The sequence below is a fragment of the Mirounga leonina genome, unplaced genomic scaffold, assembly GCF_011800145.1.
Source record: "Mirounga leonina isolate KUSES-001 unplaced genomic scaffold, KU_Mleo_1.0 Mir_101609, whole genome shotgun sequence".
NCBI classification, from domain to species: domain Eukaryota; kingdom Metazoa; phylum Chordata; class Mammalia; order Carnivora; family Phocidae; genus Mirounga; species Mirounga leonina.
The window spans coordinates 1,312,088-1,317,728 of NW_023270164.1; the positions used below are offsets into that span (position 1 = coordinate 1,312,088).

The 5,641-nt window shown below is 36.3% G+C and overlaps 1 non-coding gene across 1 annotated transcript; it reads right to left on the reverse strand.

Annotated features, from left to right (window-relative positions):
• Nucleotides 1-4,733: 4,733 nt before the first annotated feature.
• Nucleotides 4,734-4,837, reverse strand: LOC118010608. Its single transcript, XR_004679260.1, has one exon. It is a non-coding gene; the product is annotated as a U6 spliceosomal RNA (small nuclear RNA).
• Nucleotides 4,838-5,641: the final 804 nt, after the last annotated feature.

The window sequence follows — 5,641 nt, forward strand, 5'->3', positions numbered from 1 at the left end:
ATCCCAGGACCCTGGAATCATGACCTGAGCCGAAGGCAGATACTTAACCGACTGAGCCACCCAGGCACCCCTACAGAAATACATTTGATACTAAAGTTTACATTTTCCTTTTGGGGTACTCATTTTGGGGGGCATCTTATCTGGTCTCCACTTGTTTACTAAGAAATGGTAGCTTATATCTAATGAACCCTGCAAATTTAACCAGCAGAGAATATTTTATAAAGAAAATAAGAGATCTGGAAGATAAACCCAAGAATTGGGATAATAGGCATGATGCATGAGGGAGTTTTGTTCAAAATGGCTGATAGTGAAATAGTCGTTTAGCTTTCATTTCTTCACATAGAAAATGCATGTTTTCTCTGAAAATAGTTGCAAAAGCCTCATGACATTGCCTGAGAAAGAATTCCAATTTTTAAATTGTATTACTAGTGTCCACAGACATATTACTGCATGACACCCCATTATTATCACTTCAGTGTGTGACGGGTGTGGAGTACAGCCCACAGTACAATGGGCAAACCATTTTTTATGTCAAATGGTAAATGTGATGGTTACGGAAAAGGGAGAAGAATATGCTTTACCGATACCAGCCACAGAACTGATGGCTTTCTGCAACATCTTTTCAGGGACAACATTCTTTCCCTAAGTTCACATTCCTTTATGGTCTTTCACACACATACTACTGAGACACAGATCCAAAAACGGACAGTAATCTGTGATGCCAGAGCCTATGGGCATGACCGGAAGCTAAAAACAACCTATTTGGGCTCCAATGCAAACACTAGGAACATTCCCTGCTGATCTGCTATGGAAATTTACTCCCAAAAGTACTCTCACCAGATTGGGTTTTGTTTAAAGTAAGTGCTTCACCGGGTGCCTGGCTGGCTCAGTTGTTAGAGCATGCAACTCTTGATCTCAGGGTTGTGAGTTCAAGCCTGACACTGGGGGTAGAGACTGCTTAAAACTAAAATCTTTCGAAAAAAGGGGAAAAAAAGTGGTTAAAGTACTACTGGCTCAGCCTTACTAGGGATTTAAGGTTTACCAACATCTCTGATCACATCTTTTAAGCCACATTGAAAGGGGACTCCCTTTACAATGACAATTTGTGATCATCACTTTAGTTTCTCTGAGTCTTCTGTGAGTAAACTGCTAGTGATACTAAGGTTGGAACTAGAATTTGAGATTAGACAGATAAGGATTGTATAGTTTTGTGATGTACTGTCCGCGCCCTTGGACAAGTTTCATAATTTTGTAAAGTCTCAGTTTACTCATGTTTGTATCACAGATTTACGAGATTAAGTAACATGTAACACAATGTTTGGCACATCATGAATTTTCTAGATATGTTAGCTTTCTTCCCTTTCTCATATCTGTGCCATAAAACAAAATAAGTCAAACTAAGTAAATGTGAAACCTAACTTCTTCAATATGTAAATAAGTGCCATCTGTATATCAGTGAATCAAATTATGGGTTTGACCTCAGTCCCATGTCACTGACATTCCTGTTATGATCGGGATGGTTTTGGCAAGTGAAGGACTTCTTGAGCAATTTTTTACTTTTTTTACCCTTTTAAAAAATGAGGTGGAGGGTTTTTTTTTGTTTTTGTTTTTTTTAATGAGGTAGATTTTACATCCACTGAAATAAGTTTCTTCATACCCCTTCCCAGTCAATGGCATCCTCTATATCACTTTCTATTACTATGGGTTAGCATTGCCTGTTCTACCACTTTACATAATGGAATCATACAGTATGTATTCTTCTGTGTCTGTTTTTTTCACACAGCAGGAAATGTTTGAGATTCATTCATGTTGATCCACATATCACTAGGTTGTTGCTTTTAACTGGAGAGTGGTGCTCATTTGTATAAATATATCCAAGTTTGTTTATTCCTCTCCCTTTTTGCATTTTTCTGTTAGTGTTTCAGTTTGGAATGTACTAGTGTTCATGTTGAGCAGATACAAAGCTAAAGGGATCATTAAGGTAATTCGTATTTGAGAATATACTCCAGAATACATGATATGTATGGGTCAATTCCAGGCCACCACCTGTTTTTGTAAATAAAGTTTTATTGGAAGACAGTAAGCCCATTCACTTTTAAATTGTTTATAGCTGCTTTCATGCTACCATAGCAGAGTTGAGTAGTTATGACAAAGAACATGTGACCCACGAAGTCTAAAATATTTCGATGCAACTCTTTGTAGAAAAAGTTTGCTAATTCCTATTCTAAAATGATTATTAGAGGGATGCCTGGTGGCTCAGTCAGTTGGGCATCTGCCTTCAGCTCTGGCGGTGATCCTGAGGTCCTGGGATCGAGCCCCGCATTGGGCTCCTTGCTCAGTGGGGAACCTGCATCTCCTTCTGCCTGCAGCTGTCCCTGCTTGTGCTCTCTCTCTCTGTCAAATATATAAATAAAATCTTAAAAAAATAAAATAAAATAAAATGATTATCAGACTGATTAATGCTATATGAATTCTGCACCCAGTCAAAATGTCTTCACTGAGTTAAGTTGTAATATTAGGGCTTTGATTTTTATTTAAATAAATATAAAATGGCCAAAGGCCATGGAAATAATATTTTTCCATCTTTTATTTTTTAAAAAAGCCATAATTTTAGGTCATTGACCATTATTATGTAGTACAATGGACCTCAAAATATTAAAATTGAAAAATTACCTAGAGTTTCTCAAAAGGATATGGTGTTATGAAGCAATGTGCATTTTCCTTTACCAAACTATGAAAATATGTGATGCATAGTATTTCCCTTTCTACCTCTTCCTGCCATCCAGGAAGAGTTGAATTTAATATTCTGTCCAAAGTTTTGTTGTAATTTTTCTTATTTTTTCATAATTTTGAACAATTGCCTTTATATTTACTGGTGTTATTTATAAGTGTCTCTTCCAGTGAAGCGAATCAAATACATTTTGAACAAGGAATGACAGAAGACAATTAATATGTGCATATATGCATAAAACAGAATTGTTAAAATACTTCAAACCATCATACAACGTTCATAGAAATTTATGATTCTCATGCACACAAACTATCCTAAATTGGTTTTCAACTACTTAGCAAAAAGCTCTAAATCCACAACAATTTGAGTATAAATGTGGGCACTGGCACTGCCCATATTTAAGAATATTATATCCTCCCCTTCTAGTTGTTCCTGATATTTTTGATTATCATTAAGTTGACACAATAAGAAGCTAAATGTGAACGGATACTAAAACTTAACACCAGAAACGTGTGATGACCAAAGAAAAGATAAAATGGGGTGATGTTGATGTTTATAACTTACATTCTTCTTGAAGCTTCATTTTATTACTGCTTCCTAAATATTATTCTGGTCTCATTTATTAATTAGGCATCAATATCCAAGGCTATTTTAAAGACAGTCATGACCATGTTAGTAGATACTTTATGGTAACAGTCAAAATACAGTCATAATTGAAAAACACAATTGATAATTTTGATTATTTGACAGGAAAGGAAATTCTTGGCCATCAATACTGTCATTTCTCGAGAAAGATTAGAATACAATTGCACAGGGCCTGGGGGACAAAGCTTCCAGAAATGCTTCTACAATTGGAGGAAGGGGGTTCTGGGAAGAAAGGAGATGTATACATTAATGTTAATTTTGTACTAAAAAAGAAGGTCGCATGCTTCCCTGGATCTTTTCATGAGACCTAAGGTGATAGAGTAGCTTAGCAATGGAGGGCGGATTGCCACATCCTGTGGCACTCCGTAGGAAAGGCAAAGGCAAACACATAAGTATCCTTAACAAGCAGGCCCATAGTCATTATTGTCTGCGGTGATTAAATGTTCACGGTGTATCGATGGCCACATTAAATTAGCATTGTTAATTTAAACATTTCGGTTTGATTGTTCTGTTATTATGTAATTTATACACTGATGACTTCACTTTTATAACTGCATTGAAGATGTAAGCTACAGATAGGCTTTTTTATACATTTGTTTGAACCTACTGAAGTAATTGTCTAGTAAAAATCATTAAAGTCCACAGAGGGAGACCAAAATAACTTTGGTCCTTTCCTTAAATTGTCTGAACAATGACCAAGTTTGAGAAGCATGGCTTTGAAGAAGTAACAAATGCTGTTAAGGTGATCCCCTTGACAACAGAATAAGTAAAAACTGTCCTGTCAAAATAAGCTTGAATATACACAGTAAATCAACACAGAGACATTTTTTCCCTCACCTATCAGTCTGGCAAAAAAATCAGTGTTTGACCATTCACCTTTCCGTGACACTATGAAGCACCAGGCAGTGTCCTCCACCTCTTTAATCCAGCAATCCTCCTTCTAAAAAATCTACCAAATACACCTGCATATGCACAAATTGACAAGCTTTTAGGTAGATCAATGATTCTCAAAGAGTGAGAGGGAATGATTTTGCCTTCTTCCCCTAGGGGATATTTGGCAAAGAAGGGAGACATTTTGGGTTGTCACAACTCAGGGAGGATGTGTGGTACTGGTATCTAGTGGTTAGAGGCCAGGGATGCTGCTAAGCATCCTGTGATGCACAAGATTGTCAACAAAAAATGAGTCGTTCCAGTGCTCACTTCGGCAGCACATATACTAAAAAATGAGTCGTTCCAAATATTGCAGAAGTTGAGAAACTCCGATATAAATCAATTCTTTTATTTATGTGATAAACTATGCTACTTTCCTTAGTTCCTGCCTTCTGTTTTGCTTTCAGATTTTAGGGATATCTTTTTGTGATTTGGTTTAGGTCTGTTTTGCTTTTTGTGTCATCCTTGCTCAGGGGCTATGTAATCTCTGTATCATTCCAATTTTAGTAAATGTGCTGCCGAATCTAGGGCAGGTCTGTTTTGCTTTGATTCCTATGTGATAGATGAACTTAGAAATATCTATTAAGTTAAAATACCTTAATAATTAGAGAACCTTAAGGAAAAAAAGTTTAAGCTCCAGAACAAAAGCAATTGTAAGCATTTATTTGCTGTCCCTTACTTAGATTTTGTGCATCCCTGCACTGAAAATCTAACTTAGAGCCTTGAAACCAGCAAAATACAATTAGATTCTCACCAGACACACCAAACTTCACAGGGTACGTCATTTTATCGTTTCCTTTTGCGAATATTCCGTGTTTCTAGAGGGTTCTTTGACACAAATGCTGCCTAAACAAAGTGACAACTGCTGAAGGCAAAGAGGTTGTGCAAGTTCACTGCTAATTGTGAGCTGTATGACTCACACATTTTTGATCACTGCACCTGGAGCCCCCAAACTTTTCAAATGTTTATTAAAAAGAGCTAACACATAAATCAGAAAAGTACAGCTGCCTTATGAGAAGTACTGTACTGTGATAACACAAAGTTTACATCTACTTAGCAAAGGTGTATACATTTTGTACTTGAAAAATCTTTAAGATCTTTTATCTTCCTGATTCTCCAAAACTTGATTATATAAAAGCCTATTTTTAGGAGCTAACTTTCCCTCTCCCTCTCCATAAAAAAATATTTTGAAATTGAGGAAAACCTCCACCAAAAAAAAAAAAAAAAAATCAACCATTCCCTCATGTTCTTCCTCCCTCTCACGTTCATTGTATATACTAATCTACCTTCAGAGATGCCAATACTGTATATAGTTGATATCCACAAGTATTTCCA